Consider the following 20,083-nt stretch of genomic DNA (forward strand, 5'->3'; position numbering starts at 1 on the left):
TTCTGGAATATTCTTTCCATGAAGGTAAAGAAATGTTCTCTCGTCTTTGATGTCCTCTGTTTGAGGGAGATAAATCGACTGTAGACAAGTTCTTTGTTGTTAGGCAAGTGTTGTCTCTGGGGTTTAAACGGTAACGGTGCGACCCAGCTTTTTACTATTCCTTGATCCATGATATCCAAGATCAGCCTGTCTTCTATGGACATTGCGACCCTGTTGTCTTCTCTTGTCCTGTGGAAGACTGTGCACCCTAAGTGATCTTGCTCACCATCGCAGGCGTGGTCTTCACAGGAGGGATGTGTGAAAGGACAAGGCACAGGAGCTCTGTGTGGCAGTTCTTTTTATCAGGAAACTACTGTGACATTGCTGGAATAGGGAAGGGCGTCCATTTTCAAGTGTGTTGGTGAGCTTACTGTTGACTGAGGTCGGCTTGTGTGCTCCTCCTAGACAGACATCTCCTATGATGACCTATCCTAGGTCAAGTCTCTGGGCATATAGAGAATTTTGGGGACCGTTAATCTGTCCTCTAGCCTTGTGAACTCGTAGTATGTTTCTTCCAAAGAGTAAGACTATCAGAGCCTCTGGGTCCAGTTCTGGTATCAGGCGAGCCTCAGGTGGAAGTGGTATGCCGCTACCTCTGGTGTAGGTGTCTCAGACAAATTGTGAGGAATGTGATTGCACTCCAGTATGGTTGGCAGTGACAAACAGGTCTGACCATCTATGGACTCTACCTTGTACCCAGTTGCTTTCCTCCCGCCATCTCAACGTTACCTGCACATGTTCTTAAAGGGTTTCTGTCACCCCACAAAACTCATTTTTTATTTTTTGGATAGTTAGATTCCTTATAGGGCGATATAGGAGAATATAATAGTCTTACTTACTTTCATGCGGCCGATTCTTTATAAAACGAAGTTTTATAATATGTATATGAGGGCTCTACCAGCAAGTAGGGCGTCTACTTGCTGGTAGCCGCAGCAGAAATCCGCCCCCTCGCCGTGTTGATTGACAGGGCCAGCCGTGATCTCCTCCTCCGGCCGGCCCTGTCAGTATTTAAAAAATCGCGCCCCTCTGGTCATTCGGCGCAGGCGCTCTGAGATGAGGAGGCTCGTTTCCTCAGCACTCCCTCAGTGCGCCTGCGCCGATGACGTCTTCTCTTTCGGTGATGTCATCGGCGCAGGCGCACTGAGGGAGTGCTGAGGAGACGAGCCTCCTCATCTCAGAGCGCCTGCGCCGAATGACCAGAGGGGAGCGATTTTTGAAATACTGACAGGGCCGGCCGGAGGAGGAGATCACGGCTGGCCCTGTCAATCAACACGGCGAGGGGGCGGATTTCTGCAGCAGCTACCAGCAAGTAGACGCCCTACTTGCTGGTAGAGCCCTCATTTACATATTATAAAACTTCGTTTTATAAAGAATCGGCCGCATGAAAGTAAGTAAGACTATTATATTCTCCTATATCGCCCTATAAGGAATCTAACTATCCCAAAAAAAAAATATGAGTTTTGTGGGGTGACAGAAACCCTTTAAGGAGTAGGGAGAACCGGGCCCTACGATGTTGAAGGTGTCAAAGAAGGTGGATTTAAATAAAGACCTATTGCTTTGATCATCTAAGATTGCATATTCCTTGATCGCATTATCTCGGTGGCCGACCGGATAAACTCTGACAAGGCAGATTTTTGAGCAGGACTTCCTTCCTGTGAGTCCTTTACAGATCTCTTTACAGTGAGAAGTGACTACTTGGGTATCTATGTCGGTGTCTATCTGCTTTCTGTCATGCTCCTCTGCTTGGGATGATACCTGAGAGGGTGGTCCAGGGTGTAAAGCCATGTTGTGTTCTGTGCTACCGCATTCTGTGCATATCACACTGACCTTAGAGTTCCTGGCGAAGTGCGATGTTGTAGTGCAGCACCTGAAGCAGAGGTTTTCTTTGAGCAATTATTTTCGGTCCGCTAAAGACTTCTCCCTGAAGGCTCTGCATTTTAGTAGAGAATGCGGTTTCTTGTGCAGGGGGGTATTGTTTGGTAAGATCTTTGGGTATGTTCTCTTCTTGAGAAGACTTAAACGGCCTTTAAGGAGAACCTGTGGAGGCAAAGTTAGTTTTGTGGACTGGTGCTTTATGAGGTTTGACACCAGGGGTAGTGGGACATGACGATGGAAACTAAAAACTGGCATCATTTCTAATCCTTGCCTGTTAAGTAACAAAGTGTACAAACACCACGAAGGGGGGGAATGGTACATTATGAAACTGTTTATAAAGAGAACCATGTGTGATCCACTTCTTTTGTAGATTATAAGGGAGCTTTTAGACAATCGGATTGACACCTCTGGCGGTGTCCAGGAATGCTGGCCCCGGCAGATCTCCTTCTGCCTGAGAAACCTGTACCTCTATCAACAAGTCACTGAGTTCCCTGAGCTTCTGGTAACCCCTACCCACTATTCTGGATAAATTATCAATTTTCTTATATAAAGCATTTTCTATAGCTTCTATTGACCCATAACGCTCATCAAGTCTTTCCCACACCATCCTTAGGCCTTTGCCCGGATAGTTTATGTTCATGTCTCTGATTCTTTTGGCGTGTTCAGCAGAATCGCTTCCAAGCCACTTTACCAAGAGATCTAACTCCTCGCTACATGAAAGATCTAAGTCCCTTATGGCGTTCTGGAAGGAGGCTCGCCATGCCCTGTAGTTCTCTGGGCGATCGGTGAACTTTATAAGTCCTTTGGTAACTAGCTCCCGTTTAGCAAAGAACTTTGCAAAGTCCATGGCAGCCTGGTTAATGCCAATACTACCCGATGTACTGTTGTTATGCTGCGTTTGTGGTGTATCACCATACCTTTTAGGTGTTTCTGGCTTAGGGAAGTCTGTATAATACCGTTCTGAATCGAAGGTTGTCTTTTTAAGTCGAAGTGAAGGTTGTAGCTTTTGTTCTGCAGGGCGGTAGTTGTAGTCAGCATCGTGTTGTCGCATACCATCCTGCTGGAGGTACTGTGGTTCAAAGTAGAATCTTTGACATTCTGTATAGGCTGGCTGATATTCCGGATCATAGTCATCATCTGTCTTGGGATGCTGATGGACGTATTCTGAGACACGCTGTGTTGGATCTTGTTTATCTAGGTCTGGCCTGAGTACTTGGCTGTGTTTTTCGGATTCAGGGAACTCCAAGGCTTCTAGGAACTCTGATTTGGCGACTGCAGCTGCCACTTCTTTCTCTGCGGCGAGTTTTTCTAGTGACGCTTGAAAGTATGCTGTCTCTTCTTCCAGTGACGCTTGCAGGCATGCTCTCTCTTTTACCTTTGACGCTTGCAGGCGTGCTGTCTCTTCTTCCAGTGACACTTGCAGGCATGCTCTCTCTTTAGTTGCATCTCTTGTGTAGCAAAGGAAGACCTTACTTTTGCAGCCTCAGCTTCTGCACGGGCAAGAGCAGCCTTTTCTTTTATTGAGGACTTGCTAGAGCAGCTTGCTCGTGACCTGGTCCTGTATGATGATGCCTGGCTAGCGGATATTGTGTGCCTTTTGCTGGCTGCTTAATGTCTCTGTGCAGACTCAGTCTAGGTAGAAACTGACTTTGGCGTGGTCTGGATCGTGCGGCACTTGCTGGGGGCTGCACTCTCACTTCTTGTGACTGTATGGCAACCGCTGCAATCGTGTAAGCAGGACCGCGTGGCTGATGGCGGCTCCGTATAGTCAGATCCACTATCGCTGGTGACTAGCATCTGTTTTACTGTTCTGTCTTCTTACACATTCACACCGTGTGCAGTCTGACATTCAGCATAAACCATTCATGTCTTCCAAATAAGAGGACTCTTTCTTTGTAGTCTAACTTGTTTATTGGTAAAACAGGAGTATTTGATTGGTAAAACTATAAGATAATGTCCCTGAAACAAAGATAGAACTCTCACCAGATATGCTTTTACAAGGATGGTGGAGTTTGAGAAGGAGACATGCATAGGACAGCTCTGAACTGTGTCCTGAAGACTGGAGACAAATCTTAAACAATTTGATACATATGCAAATTAACCTGAGATGAGTCAGGGACAGGACTCATCTCATGTTAATTTGCATATGTATCAAATAGTTTTTTTTACACAATAAAAGCACACAGAGCTATGGGGACTGGGTATTGCGGATGCGCTAGCAGCCATCTAGCAACCCATGTCCTCAACTCTATACACAAAATCCCGGTGACAGGTTCCCTTTAAAGGAGTATGCTCATCTCAGACAATGGGGGCATATCGCTAGGTGGGACCTGCAACTATTTTGTAAAAGGAGCCAGTAAACTGAACCAGTAAAGCATGCGCGGCCATCCTCCATTCATTTCTATGGGGCCACTGAAAATAGCCAAGGGCACCTTCACCATATGTACAATATTCCTTAATTTTTCCTTCTCTTTACTAACTGAAATAAGATGACATCCTATTTCCTTTCATATTCTGCATATAAACTAAACCAAGTACTCTCCAGATCTGACATGACCATTGTGACACAGTCAGAGGTTTTGTCTGGCAAGGCAGGTATTTTTCTTCCAGCATGTGCTGCTGGGCTGATTTAGAGGTCATATACCGGACCGGATTTTAAGTGCCGGTCCGGGTTTTGGCAGCACCTGGATATCATTAAATAGGCAGCTGGGCTCAGAAGCGAGGTCTCTGTGTTGAAATCTGGGAGCCTTGTGTCTGGATGAAGGCTTGCTACCTGTTTGGCGTGAAAACAGGTTGGTGCTGCTATCAGCAAGGACTCTTTGAGGCAGAATTGCCACATGGTGTGATTTAACACCAACACCGCAAGGTGACTTTTTGTTTGATTATGACTGCTTGTTTTGTCACTTGCCTAAAGTGTGAATAAAACACTGAACTGTTTGATCCAAAGAACTTGTTGTTGCCTCTATACTGCGTCTGCTAATCCTGTCTACCAGAGCGAAACCCCACACTATGTACAAACTTAAATTCTAGGCTACTTTTCTTAGCAATGGCATTAATAAAAATCCATACTTACAATCTCAGAAGACTCTGGGTTGGACTTCCTTCATCAGCACGTTGTCACGATCAGTGTGGGGGGGGGGGGGGAACTCCACACTGAACACAGGAGGGAAGGGGAACAGTAACTGGGCCTGGAAACTAGAGAATAAACAGGTCACCTTCTAGAGAACCCTAATCTGGGCCCTGACTACCTATCAATATGAATAGACCTTGAAGGTAGGAATATTCATAAGCAGGATACCTAGGCCCTGATTTCCCTATAAGGCCCTGGAGTTATAGGACCAGAGACAACCCATTCCTCGCCAGATGGACGAATAGAAGTCTCTGTCTCAGGCCCAGATACAACAACAGGGAATATAAAAAATACAAACAAACGCGAGACTTAACTTCTGTAGAGATGGAAGAACAGGAACACCAGAGAGGATCTCACACCAGCTCAGCCAAACCCAACTGAAGCTAACAACCGCATAGTCAGAAGGGTGGGATGAGACTTTAAAGGGTAGAAGTGATGACCACTGAGCAACAGCTTAGAAAAGGGAAGTGGTCATTAACCCTATCAACACTTAATCAAGAGAAATTAAGGAGCTGTTAGATTCCTCCATGCTCAGCCAATCTCCTTGATTTCCTGACATCAGTCACCTGAGGGACCGTGACACTACCCCCTTCTACGGGTGACCTCCGGGCACCCAGGAACGACCTTATCAGGATGGACTCTGTGAAAGGCCTTCACCAGACGATTCGCATTAACATCGGCCACTGGAACCCACATCCTCTCCTCTGGTCCGTAACCCTTCCAGTGGACAAGATACTGGAGGGATCTACGGAGAACTCGGGAGTCCACAATCCTGCTGATTTGAGATTCTAAATTACTGTCCACCATGACAGGAGTGGGAGGCAAGGAGGACGGCTCAACAGGCTTGACACATTTCTTCAACAACTTATGAAATAAATTATGAATTTTCAAAGCCTGAGGAAGTTCAAGACGGAAGGCTACAGGGTTAACAATGGCAGTGATCTTATATGGACCAATAAATCTTGGGCCCAACTTCCAAGAAGGTACCTTAAGCTTAATGTTTCTTGTGGACAGCCACACAGAATCACTCACTCTCAGGTCTGGACCATTCATACGTCTCGTCAGCCACACGCTTATACCGATTGCCAATCTTTTTCAGGTTATTTAGAATTTTCCGTCAAATCGAAGAAAAAGAAGAGGAAAATCGTTCTTCCTCAGGAATACCGGAAGTTTGAGAACCAGAAAATGTGCCAAACTGTGGATGGAATCCATATGCTTCAAAAAACAGCGACTTCTCAGTGGACTCCTGTCTGCGGTTATTAATGGCAAACTCAGCTAATGACAAGAATGAAGACCACTCCTCCTGGTTCTCCGAAACAAAACATCCCAAGTAAGGCTCCAGATTCTGATTGGTGCGCTCAGTCTGTCCGTTCGACTGAGGATGAAAAGCCAAAGAAAAGAACAATTGTACCCCCAGTCGAGTACAGAACGCTTTCCAGAATCTGGAAACAAACTGAGTTCCAGATCAGACACCACATCAGAGGGAATGCCATGTAGTTTCACGATGTTATCGACAAACACCTATGCAAGAGTCTTGGCATTAGGTAGAGCAGGCTATGTTATAAAATGCGCCATTTTGCTAAACCGATCAACTACCACCAGGATTATGTTTTTTCCTGAAGAATTAGGTAAATCCGTGATAAAGTACATGGACAAATTCGTCCAAGCTCTGGACGGTATGGGTAACGGAAGAAGAGATCCAGAAGGCTGAGTATGTGTCACCTTAGCACGAGCACAGTTACAACAGGCTGACACATAGTCTTCAACATACTTACGCAGCCCCGGCCACCAAAATCTGCACGAGATCAGATCGACAGTGTATCTACTCCCAGGGTGTCCAGCCAAGACAGTACAGTAATGTTCCTCAAATACCTTATGACGCAAGTCTGAAGGAACAAACAATTTCCCTGAAGGACAAGTGTCCGGAGCATCCTCTTGGGCCTCCAACACCTTAGCCTCAAGATCAGGATATAGGGCAGATATGACTACCACTTCAGACAAAATAGGACTAGGATCTTTATAATCACGCCCCCCCAGGAAAGCTGCGCGACAAAGCATATGCCTTGACGTTCTTAACCCCAGGGCGGTAGGTGACAATGAAGTTAAATCTGGTGAAAAACAGCAACCATCTGGCCTGCCTTGGATTCAGTCATTTAGCCGACTCAATGTAAGCCAGATTTTTGTGATCAGTAATTGCTATAATAGGATGAATTGCTTCTTCCAAGCAATGGCGCCATTCTTCAAAAGCCAAATTAATGGGCAGCAATTCCTTATTTACCCATGTCATAGATTCTTTCAGCAGTCGAAAGTTTTTTAGAGAAAAAAAGCATATAGGCGCCATTTACTAGGTGAAGGACCTTGCAACAAAACTGCTCCCACCCCTACCTCGGATGCGTCAACCTCTACAATGAATGGCTGAGACACGTCTGGTTGCACTAGAATAGGGGCAGAAGCAAAACATTCCTTCACAGCAGAAAAGGCTTGTAATGCCACCTGAGACCAAACAGAGAAATCGACCCACTTCCTAGTCATGTCTGTTAAAGGTTTAACCACAGTTGAATAGTTCAAGATGAATTTATGGTAGTAGTTGGTGAATCCCCAAAAAAACGCCTAAGCGCTTTCAGATTTTCGGGTCGATCCCAGTCCAACACCGCACAGACTTTCTCGGGATCCATACGAAAACCTGAGGATGAGAGCAGGTAACACAGGAATTGCACTTCCTGAACAGCAAAAACACATTTTCCCATCTTTGCATACAATTTATTCTCTCTTAGGACCTGTAACACCTGTCTCACATGATCCTTATGAGTCTCCATGTCTGGAGAATAAATTAGTATGTCATCCAGATATACAACAACAAATCTCCCCACCAGATGATGAAAGATGTCATTGATAAAGTGTTGAAAAACCGCTGGAGCGTTGTTTAAACCATAGGGCATGACCAGGTTTTCAAAATGACCCTAAGGGGTATTAAATGCGGTCTTCCACTCATCCCCCTTCCTGATCCTTACCAGATTATATGCCCCCCTCAGATCTAATTTAGAGAACACCTTGGCACCGACAATCTGACTAAACAAATCCGGAATCAAAGGAAGGGGGTAAGAATCACGGACGGAAATACGGTTGAGCTCACGAAGTCCAGACATGGTTTAAGGGTACCATCTTTTATTTATTTTTTTACAAAGAAAAACCCAGCAGCCACTGGGGATTTGGATGGTCTGATATGACCCTTCGCCAAGCTCTAGGTGATATACTCTCGCATGGCCTTTCTTTCGAGCTCTGAAAGATTATACAACCGAGATTCAGGCAGTTTAGCCCCAGGAATAGGATTGACGGGATAATCATACTCCCGATGCGGGGGTAACTCCTGGTTACCAATCTCGGAAAACACATCAGAAAATTCCGAAATGAATGAGGGTACAGTTTTAGTGGTGACCACAGAGAAAAACGCATTAAGACAGTTGTCCATGCAAAAATCACTCCAATCAAGAATCTCGCTTGCCAGTCGATGATAGGGTTATGTTTGCTTAATGGTAAGCCCAAAACCATTGGAGCAGGCAGACCCTCCAACACATAACACGAGACAGATTCCGTGATGGAAATCACCCACTCTTAAATGGATGTCATTTACCACCTGCGACAGGCATTTTTGGGTAAGAGGTGCAGGATCAATTGCAAAGACAGAAATGCTTCTTTCTAGTGCATAGTAGTCAACCCATGAATACGAACAAACTGTCCATCAATCAGGTTAACCCCAGCCCCACTGTCGATAAATACCTTGTTTTCCACTGTTTTGGACTCTAGCGCCACCTCGGCAGACAGGAGAAATTGGGTACTACCAGTAAATGACAAAGGTACGTCTTCTTGCTCCCCACCCACACCACCAATAGTAATTTGGGGATTAAGTGTTTTTTTTTTTGTTTACACTTTGACGCTAAATGTACGGACAAATATTTACAAAATGTCCCTTTCCACAACAAAAACACACTCCCTTCATATGACCAGAGCTCTTACCAGCAGTCCCAAGAGTAGCTCCCCCTAGCTGCATAGGCTCCTCCCAAGGCGTAACCACAGGTGTCTCTTTGTATGAATATGTAGAGTGAATCTCTAAATCGCACATCCTCATACCTATGCTTCTGATATACAACTGTTATTAATAATCAGCATTTCCTATGATAAAACATGGCTCTACAGCGATGCTATCAATCATTTGCTGTGCACTATAAAGAGACAATTAGTATACAGTTTGATCAAAGCGCATAGGCCCACTTACCGCGACAAGGGTGTCTCTAGTTTAAGTGGGAACCTACTCTAACCATGGCGCAGAGCCGTGCGGCGACCACCACGCCTCCACACCGCTCCAGCAGGCAACGGGATCCGGCAGCCGCACAGCAGCCCCACAGTGCAGTGAGGCCGCATGGGCCCCGGGTCCCATTACTCCACCAGCACTGCACAGAAGCAGAGACGGCCGCCGTCCAGCGCCGCATGTAAACTGGTGCAAATGGCTCACCTGTTCACAGCCTCTCAGGAACTCCAACTGAGATGTGGTAGGAATTTATAAACCCTTTGCAGACTTCTGCTAATTAAAAAGCACCTGATCCACATGGGGAGGAGTGCTGATTCAGGGGAGGGGGGAAAAGAATGGTATAGCATAAATTGTATGAATATGTAGAGTTCCTGAGAGGCTGTGAACAGGTGAGCCATTTGCACCAGTTCACATGCGGCGCTGGACGGCGGCCGTCTCTGCTTCTGTGCCGTGCTGGTGGAGTAATGGGACCCGGGGCCCATGCGGCCTTACTGCACTGTGGGGCTGCTGTGCGGCTGCCGGATCCCGTTGCCTGCTGGAGCGGTGTGGAGGCGTGGTGGTCGCCGCACGGCTCTGCGCCATGGTTAGAGTAGGTTCCCACTTAAAGGGTTTCTATCACTTCATATGACATAATTAGCTGGCAGACACTAGCGATCTGCTAGTGTCTGCTCTGGCCAACCATCCTACTATAATCACTTGTGGGGCAGCGGTTTAGCTAAAAAACTAACTTTTATAAATATGCTAATGAGCCTCTAGGTGCTATGTGGGCGTCATTAGCACCTAGAGGCTCCGCCTACCTTCATACACAGCCGCCGCCCAGCACGTCCCTCCAGCCCGCCCATGTCCTCCTCCGTGTGACGCAGCGGCCGAATTCTCGCGCATGCGCCGTCCGCGGCTGTATTCGGCGCATTAGAGATGTCTGAGCTCGGAGCGGTCAGACATTCAATGCGCATGCGCCGAATACAGCCGCGCATGCGCATTGAATGTCTGACCGCTCCGAGCTCAGACATCTCTAATGCGCCGAATACAGCCGTGCACGGCGCATGCGCGAGAATTCGGCCGCTGCCTCACACGGAGGAGGACATGGGCGGGCTGGAGGGACGTGCTGGGCGGCCGCTGTGTATGAAGGTACGCGGAGCCTCTAGGTGCTAATGACGCCCACATAGCACCTAGAGGCTCATTAGCATATTTATAAAAGTTAGTTTTTTAGCTAAACCGCTGCCCCACAAGTGATTATAGTAGGATGGTTGGCCAGAGCAGACACTAGCGGATCGCTAGTGTCTGACAGCTAATTATGTCATATGAAGTGATAGAAACCCTTTAAACTAGAGGCAACCTTGTCGCGGTAAGTGGGCCTATGCGCTTTGATCAAACTGTATACTAATTGTCTCTTTATAGTGCACAGCAAATGATTGATAGCATCGCTGTAGAGCCATGTTTTATCATAGGAAATGCTGATTATTAATAACAGTTGTATATCAGAAGCATAGGTATGAGGATGTGCGATTTAGAGATTCACTCTACATATTCATACAATTTATGCTATACCATTCTTTTCCCCCCTCCCCTGAATCAGCACTCCTCCCCATGTGGATCAGGTGCTTTTTAATTAGCAGAAGTCTGCAAAGGGTTTATAAATTCCTACCACATCTCAGTTGGAGTTCCTGAGAGGCTGTGAACAGGTGAGCCATTTGCACCAGTTCACATGCGGCGCTGGACGGCGGCCGTCTCTGCTTCTGTGCCGTGCTGGTGGAGTAATGGGACCCGGGGCCCATGCGGCCTCACTGCACTGTGGGGCTGCTGTGCGGCTGCCGGATCCCGTTGCCTGCTGGAGCGGTGTGGAGGCGTGGTGGTCGCCGCACGGCTCTGCGCCATGGTTAGAGTAGGTTCCCACTTAAACTAGAGACACCCTTGTCGCGGTAAGTGGGCCTATGCGCTTTGATCAAACTGTATACTAATTGTCTCTTTATAGTGCACAGCAAATGATTGATAGCATCGCTGTAGAGCCATGTTTTATCATAGGAAATGCTGATTATTAATAACAGTTGTATATCAGAAGCATAGGTATGAGGATGTGCGATTTAGAGATTCACTCTACATATTCACACAGGTGTCTCTTTACCATATATGTCAAAGGAAGCCGCCACCTTATTTGACAGTACATCCTGAGGATGAGGACCCTTAGATCTCCCCCTCAGGCGTCTATCCAGACGTACAGCAAGGGACATGGCTGCTTCCAATGACTTTCATGAAAGGCCAACGCATCCTGCAGCCTCTCAGATAGACACTGACAAAACTGGCTACGGAGAGCAGGATCATTCCACTCCGTATCCGTAGCCCATCTTCTAAATTCAGAGCAATAGATCTCTGCGGAGCGTTCTCCCTGCTGTAAACCATGTAACTTGGTCTCAGCCTGAGAGATCCGATCCGGGTCATTATAAATAAGACCCAAGGCTCTAAAACATTCATTTACCGACTGGATGGACAGTGATCTGGTCGGCAGAGAAAAAGCCCAAGACTGTGCATCATCCTTAAGCAAAGAAATGATCAAACCCACACGTTAAAACTCATCCCTAGAAGAGTATGGACGCAGCTTACAAGTACAATTTACACGATTCCCTGAACCAAGTAAAATTGTCACTACCCCCAGAAAATCTGTCCGGGAGGGCAACCTTAGGCTCAGGGCAGGCATGGTACCCACCATCGGCACCAGCTGCCTGTGGTCTCTGAATCTGTAAGACTGTCGAGCGGAGGTCAGCTACCTCCGAAGACAGTCCCTGCAGCTGTTCGACCAGTACAAACATAGGATCCACAGCTGCACTGACCTGAATGAAATGGCGTTTTTTGTGGCGGTTGATAATGTCACCATCAGTGGGGGGGACGACTACACACTGAACACAGTAGGGAAGGGGAACAGTAACTGGGCCTGGAAACTAGGGAATAAACAGGTCCCCTCCTAGAGAACCCTAATCTGGGCCCTGACTACCTATCAATATGAATAGACCTTGAAGGTAGGAATATTCATAAGCAGGATACCTAGGCTCTGATTTCCCTATAAGGCCCTGGAATAAGTATAGGACCAGAGACTAACTATTCCTCCCCAGATTGACAAATGGAAGTCTCTGTCTCAGGCCCAGATACAACAACAGGGAATATAACAAACACAAACAAACGTAACAATTAACTTCAGTAGAGATGGAAGAACAGGACCACCAGAGAGGATCACACACCAGCTCAGCCAAACCTAAATGAAGCTATCAACCGCATAGTTAGAAGGGTGGGGTGAAACTATAAACTTTAAAGATAGAAGTGATGACCACTGAGCAACAGCTGAGAAAAGGGAAGTGGTTATTAACCCTATCAACACTGACTCAAGAGAAATCAAGGAGGCTGTTAGATTGCTCCACGCTCAGCCAGTCTACTTGATCTCCTGACATCAGTCACCTGAGGGACCGTGACACACATCTTCGATACTTGTTGTCCTCGTTCGGAAGATTCTTAGATTCTATGATGTCCTGAAGCTTGAAAATTCATTTTTGGCTTGTCTGTCCTTCTCTTCAAGCAGAAGGATGCTGGTATGGAGGCTTGCCAAAATGTAAAATATTCTGAAAAATATATAAAATGGTCTACCCTGTCCAAATGTAGTGTATGCGTTATTTGGAACGAAGAATACACTAGGCGAACTCACCAGGCTTTGTATAAAATAAAATAAAAATAATGCGGTTTATTTTCAGTCTTCATAAAAGTTGATTGATTAAAGGAACAATATAGAAATGTTTATTTTATGACTGTAGGTAAGGTCAGACAAGTACAGTGAGCCCTAAGGCTAGAACCCAGCCCGCTTTCCATATCTACTTGCAGTACAATCACTACACAGCTGGACCGCAACTGGTCACCAGTGCCTATGCCATTCAAGTGCAGAGACAGACTAACACAAATTCAGACAAACACAATACCAGAGTTATACGTAAATGGATTGAACTAGAAGGGCTATGCAGAACCAAAATGTGAGACAGAGTAGTCAGAAGACTAGCCAAGCTTAGAACCAGACGGACCACGAAGTACCAAAGAAGAGACAGAGAGTGTTAAGAAGACAAGCCAAAGTCAGAGAAACGAACAATCCAATAAGCACAGGAACAAGGAAAACAGCTAGGTAGTCAGAGATTATCACTGGCACTGGTGTATGGCCAGTAAGGGGTTTAAATAGAGCACCGAGTCCTAGGATTAGACCTGATAGGTCCATTGACTCAGTGCTCCATTAGTCAGAAACACTGTCGAGGCTGAGGATCGTGTCGCTGGAGCCCGGACAGTTATGTTACAGTTCTTCAGTATACGGTCCGTGTCAGAGTGAATGTCCTGAAGATATCATGTTGGAGGTTAGAGACCCCTTCTTAGGCCTCTGCGTGACTGTCTTGTTGTCTTCTTCCTGAAGCAATTCCTAACAGACCCCTCATGTCTCTCCCTGTCAGTCATATATAGCATAGAGCTAGGTGTCAGTATATTGTCAGTATTGAGTCCGTGACTTCACCGCAGTATGGCAGACCGCCATCTGCACACTGCAGCATGGGTTCCAGCTCTGGCCTACCTCGCATTTACTGCCAGGTCTCGTCTTGTGCGCTATAGCACACGCACGTGCACTTCTCCCTTTGTTATAAGAGAGGAGAGCACGCTTCCTGATCTCTGCCAGGAGGTGGGGTTACTGGTATTTAGGGCAGTTTCACTAACCATGAAGTGCCCAAGCATGGTTGTTATACCTGATAACATCTGCTGAAGCTTCCTGCTGCTCTGCCCTGCTGTGTACTGGACTTTTGCCAATTAATCCTGATCTTTCCTGCCTATATGCCTCCAGCATTGACCCCTGCATTGCCTGACTACGATTCTGCCTGCCGTCTGCTACTTGGATTACCTGGACTATTGACACCTGCATAGCCTATGAATCTGCCTGCTGTCATCTGTAAGTTCGTCTGGACCTCTGACCTTGTACTGCCTGACTACGAGTCCGCCTGACCCAGTATACCATATAACTCTGAACTTTGTTTTGCCTTTGTTTCAAGTGACTTTTGTCTACCTTCTGCCAGGAAAGATCATCTGTTCCGTTACTCTGCCTTTGTTGAACTCTGTACACACTTCGGCAGTTAGCTGCTTTCTGGGTGACTGGTATAAACACCAGTGTCCTGACTCTGGGAGTCAGCAATATTGGGCTAATTGCTAGTCCACTATCAGCTGACCCAGAGGATCCACATCCTCTGGTCGCAATATATATATGAGTATTACACTCACCGGTAATCCGGTTTCCTGGAAGTCTCCATGACAACACAACCTGAGATTGACTTCCTCTGATAGGACAGGAAAAAACACAGAGAGGTTAAGAACCCCACCCCTTCCCCTCATCACCAGTGTATTTTTAACAGAACCAGGAAAGGGGAAAGGAACTATTAAAGGAATCTGAAACCAATAAAGAAAAAAAAAAGGGTGGGATATATGTGTGCTGTCATGGAGACTTCCAGGAAACCGGATTACAGGTGAGTGTAATACTTATTTCCCCAGTCGTCAACATGACAGCACAACCTGAGAACTAACAAAGTAACTCTATTTGGGGGGGGACAACAGCACCCAGGACCTTGCGTCCAAAGGTCATGTCCTCATTAACAAAAACATCTACTCTGTAATGTTTAGTAAAGGTATGGGCCCTCTTCCACGTGGCTGCTCTGCAAATCTACTCTAGTGATGCAGAGGCCCTCTCAGCCCAAGTGGTGTAAACAGATCTTACAGAATTGGCTTTGAGGAGGAGGCTCCCTGCCGGAAGCTATGTAGGCCTCTGAGATGGCACACCTGATCCAACGGGATATAGAGCTCCTTGCTGCTTTTTTTTTTTACCTTATTGGGGCCACAGAACTGCACAAATAAATTCTTATCAATTCGCCAACTTTTTGTGACCTCCATGAAATGAAGAACACATCTTCAAACGTCTAGGTTATGATACTTTGCTTCCTGATCATTACTAGGATTGGGAAAAAAGGAGGGAATAACAATATCCTGGGACCTGTGGAAGGTGGATACCACCTTGGGGAGGAACCCAGGGTCAAACTTAAAGATAAGTTTGTCTGTTCTTGAATCGACAGGGCCTGAAGCTCACATACTCTTCTTGCAGAAGAAATGGCCACTAGAAAAATGGTCTTGAGGATGAGCCATTTAATGGATAGGGAATCCAAAGGCTCAAAGGGAGTATCTGATAGGCCTGATAGTACGATATTCAGGTTCCAGGGAGCGACCAGGTTTTTAAATGTGGGTCTCAACCTATCAGCTGCCTTTAAAAATCTAGACACCCAGGCATTCTCATAAAGACTGGTGTTGTAAAGGGCTCCTATGGCAGAAACCTGTACTTTAAGAGTGTTAGGGGAGAGGCCCATATCCAACCCATCCCGGAGGAACTCCAAAATGAGAGGGATGTCTGGTGAGGATTGGTTAAACCTAGAATTCGCCCAGGCAGCGAACTTCTTCCAGACTTTAAGGTAGGACCTACAGGTATTTGTTTTCCTACTAAGTAGGAGAGTATCCACTACCCTTTGAGAGAGGCCTCGGCCTAATAGGATGGATTTCTCAGTAACCAAGCTGATAGACTGAGGAGTCTGAGATTCGGGTGAGGGATTGGACCCTGCATCAGAAGATTTTTCTCCAGGGGAAATAGGATTGGGTCCTCCTGACTGAGGGATCTCAGGAGACCGAACCAGCCTCTTCTGGGCCAGAAGGGAACAACTAGGATCAGGACACGTCTCTCTGCTTGGAATTTTTGGAGGACTTTTGGGATCGTCGGAATTGGGGGGAAGGCATACACCAGCCCCGACGTCCAGTCCTGGGTGAAGTCATCCACTGCCACACACGGGTCCCTTGTTGGGTTTAGAGAGAAGTAATGTGGTACTTTGTGATTTCTTTTTGAGGCAAATAGGTCTAGAGATGGAATGCCCCACTAATCTTGTATTTTCTGGAAGGCTGTTTGCGACAGAGACCAATCGCCTGGATCCAGCCTCTGCCGGCTTAGGAAATCTGCTTGAGTATTGAGTGAGCCTTTTAGATGTACCGCCCCTAATGATTTTACATTCTTTTCTGCCCAGAGGAATATGTGTCTTGCGAGGTTCTGAAGATGCCCGTGCCTCGTCCCTCCTTGATGTTGTATGAACGCTACCGCTGTGGAGTTGTCTGAATGTATTAGAACATGACGGTTTTTGGCCTGAATCTGGATTGTTTTGAGGTCTTCCCATACGGCATAGAGCTCCCTGTAGTTGGATGACATTCTCTTCTGAGTTTCTGACCAGGCACCCTGAAAGGAACCGATTGCAGCAAGGGCACCCCAACCCCATGAACTGGCATCCGTCGTTACGGATAGTACATTTTCTTGGCTCCAGGGAACCCCCGTCTTCAGGTTCCTGTCTGAGAGCCACCATATCAAGGAGGCCTTCATGTCTCTGGTTACTGGCATCCTCTCTTCTAGGGTCAACTGGGATTTGTTCCACCTTTTTAGGACAAGGCTCTGCAGAGGCCTCATGTGAAATTGGGCCCAGGCAACGGCTGGGATGCAGGAGGATAGAAGACCTAGAACCCTCATGGCCTGCCGTATAGAACAAGAACGCATCTTTAGGAATTGTCGGATTCTTAGTTTTAGATCCTGGATCTTTGCAGGAGGAAGAAAGGATCTTTGGAGTGTCAAATACAGTAGAATGCCCAAGAACACTCTCCTGTGACTTGGAGTCAGATTGGACTTTTCCCTGTTGATGATCCACCCCAGGTTCTGAAGGTGAGAGAGGACCACCTCTAGATGTATTAGGAGGAGATCTGACGTTTCTGCCACTACCAGCAAGTCGTCGAAATAAGGGACCACTAAAATCCCCCTGCGGTTTAGAGAGGCCACGGCTTCTGCCATAACCTTGGTGAAGATACGAGGAGCTGAGGCAATTCCGAAAGGTAGACAGGTGAACTGATAGTGGCAGATCTTTCCCATCATCTTCACTGCAAACCTCAGGTACCTTCTGGAAAGGTGATGTATTGGAATGTGGAAATAAGCATCTTTGAGATCTATTGTAATCATTTGAGCTCCTTTCTTGATAAGTTTTACTGCCGTCCTGACATTTTCCATTTTGAATTTGTGATATGAAATGTGTTTGTTTAGTGGTTTTAGGTTTATGATGGTTCGGAATCTCCCGTTTGGTTTCCGGACCATGAATAGAGGCGAGTAGTGACCATTCCCCCATTCCTCCTTGGGAATGTCTTCTATTGCCCCTAGGGACAGGAGTTCTTTTATACTCTCGGACAGGGAGGACCTTAGAGATCCCTGGAGTTGGGTTATTACAAACTTTTGCGGGGGAAGGGAATCCAACTCTAAAGAATACCCATATTTTATGATGCTGATAATAAACGGGTCTGTGATGGTCTGTTCCCAGATACTTAAAAAGGAACTGAGCCTTCCCCCGACCCGGATGACGTCATTGTTTGGAAGCGGAGGCAGAGGGACCACCCTTGTTGGGATTAAAGAGAAAGCTTTTCCCCTTATTCCCCCTGGTATAATTCCGTCCTCCCGACCTTCCACGGTCAGGTCTGGAATCCTGCTGCTGTTTGCGAAAAAACAGTTCTCTATTCCCAGATTTATCTTCGGGAAAGCCTCTTTTACGGTCAGTAGCCTGCTCTAAGATTTTGTCCAAATCAGGGCCAAACACATATTGTCCATGGAATGGTAAAGATATCAGCTTATTTTTAGAGGCCATGTCTCCTGACCAAGCTTTTAACCACAGGACTCTCCCGATGGTATTGGAGAGTACTGCAGTGCGAGCTGACAGTCTGACCGACTCAGCGGAAGCATCCGCTAGGAAATTTGTGGCCTTCCTGAGTAAGGGGAGACTATCTAGGATTTGCTCCCAAGGGGTCTTGTTAATTAGGTGTAGCTCCAACTGTTCTTACCATACGGCTAAGGTGCGGGCTACACAGGTCGCAGCAACCCCTGGTTTTAATAGGGCTGCAGTGGCTTCCCAGGTCTTTTTAAGTAAGCTCTCTGCCTTTCTGTCCATGGGATCTTTTAGTTGGGCTGCATCCTCAACGGACAGGGCCGTACGTTTAGTAACTTTGGCCATGGGAGCATCAACTTTGGGAATGGACTCCCAATCCGTCTCTTGAAAGGGGTACCGACTCTTTATGCCACGAGGAATGAGACATGGCAGACTGGACTTCCACTCTATGGATTTTATTTCCTCAAGCAAACTGGAAGACTCTGACTTGACTACTGAGGAGGTACACTCTTTACATAGAAGTTTAGACCCAGAGGAAGGTAAGCGCTTAGCACAGAGGCCACACTTCCTGGGTTTAACTTTAGTGGAAGAGGAGGACTCAGTTTCTCCCTGCAGTCAACCACTACAGGGCAAACAAACATACAAGGGCGCCTGAACCAGGCTACTCACAGAACCCAAGGTAGTGGGGGGCTCCAATCCAAAACCGGCAGTGGTAGGGGCACTCATCGTCGGTCCCGTCCACAGCAGGTTTGCCAAAACACTGCAGGCAGGTGAGGAGATGCTGGGCGCACTCTGAAGGCCGCCATGGCAATTTTAAATCTACCACCAGGCTCCCGGCCGTGCGCCGCGTGACGTCAAGACGCTAAGCCACGCCCCCTCAGCGTCTGAGGTCATCACCCGGCGGCCGGAGGGAAAAAGCGCCCTAGCCTCGCTCCGGCCGCCTATCCACACCGCATCAAGCCCCACTGGACCGCCGCAGGAGGGAGCTTCGCCGGGGCCACCAAACACAGAGGGGCCCGGGCACAGGCCGCATACAGAGGAGGGAAGAGCCGGACCTCCGGAACCGACCTCAGGCCTGACAACAATCCGGTAAAAGAACCAAACAAAAAAGAGAAAAAAATTGGAGTGTTAAGCTAAGGAACCCAGACGAGCTCCCAGCACACCACTGGTGATGAGGGGAAGGGGTGGGGTTCTTAACCTCTCTGTGTTTTTTCCTGTCCTATCAGAGGAAGTCAATCTCCGGTTGTGCTGTTATGGAGACGACTGGGGAAATATATACACACACACACACACACACACACACACTTCTACCTCCATATATGGAAAACTTTAAATCTAGACCTTGATATACCCAGAATTTCCATCCCCCTGAAGTCTTCACATAGATGATTTCAGTAAAGTGTGTAGTGACTTCTTTACACCAGTTCTCTTATAATTATATATTTAACACTCACATTAGAGATCTGAAAGAGCAAAATGCAACCCTGAAGGCAACTGGGAATCTTGAGAGGAGCATGCTGCTCATTGATCAAGCAGTTAGTGGGGTAGAAATGCAAAAATTAAAGTATGTAGATAAATTAGAAAGGGGTTAGAATATATTGGTGGGTGGAAGAATGGATTATGGGAGGAGAATTAGGTAAGTGCTTAAGGAGATCTAGAAGTTACAAACTAATATTGAAAACCAATGTGCTCACACAATTTGCTGAGACTGATTGTGGGAAATTAAATAGAAACTTAAACTGTATGATGATAAATGCTAGAAGTGTAGCGTGCAAAGTGGGGGAGCTGGAGGAAAACCGTGATATACATAGTGTAGCTGAGACATGACTAAACTCTTCACATGACTGGGATGTTAATCTTTAGGGTTGTGCCCTATTTAGTAAAGAGAGGGCAAAAAAGCAAAGAGGTTAAGCGTGTGTGTATAAGGATGAAGGATGAGGAGTGTATGTTATAAGGAGT

This window comes from Bufo bufo, chromosome 4, assembly GCF_905171765.1.
Source record: "Bufo bufo chromosome 4, aBufBuf1.1, whole genome shotgun sequence".
Lineage (NCBI taxonomy): Eukaryota > Metazoa > Chordata > Amphibia > Anura > Bufonidae > Bufo > Bufo bufo.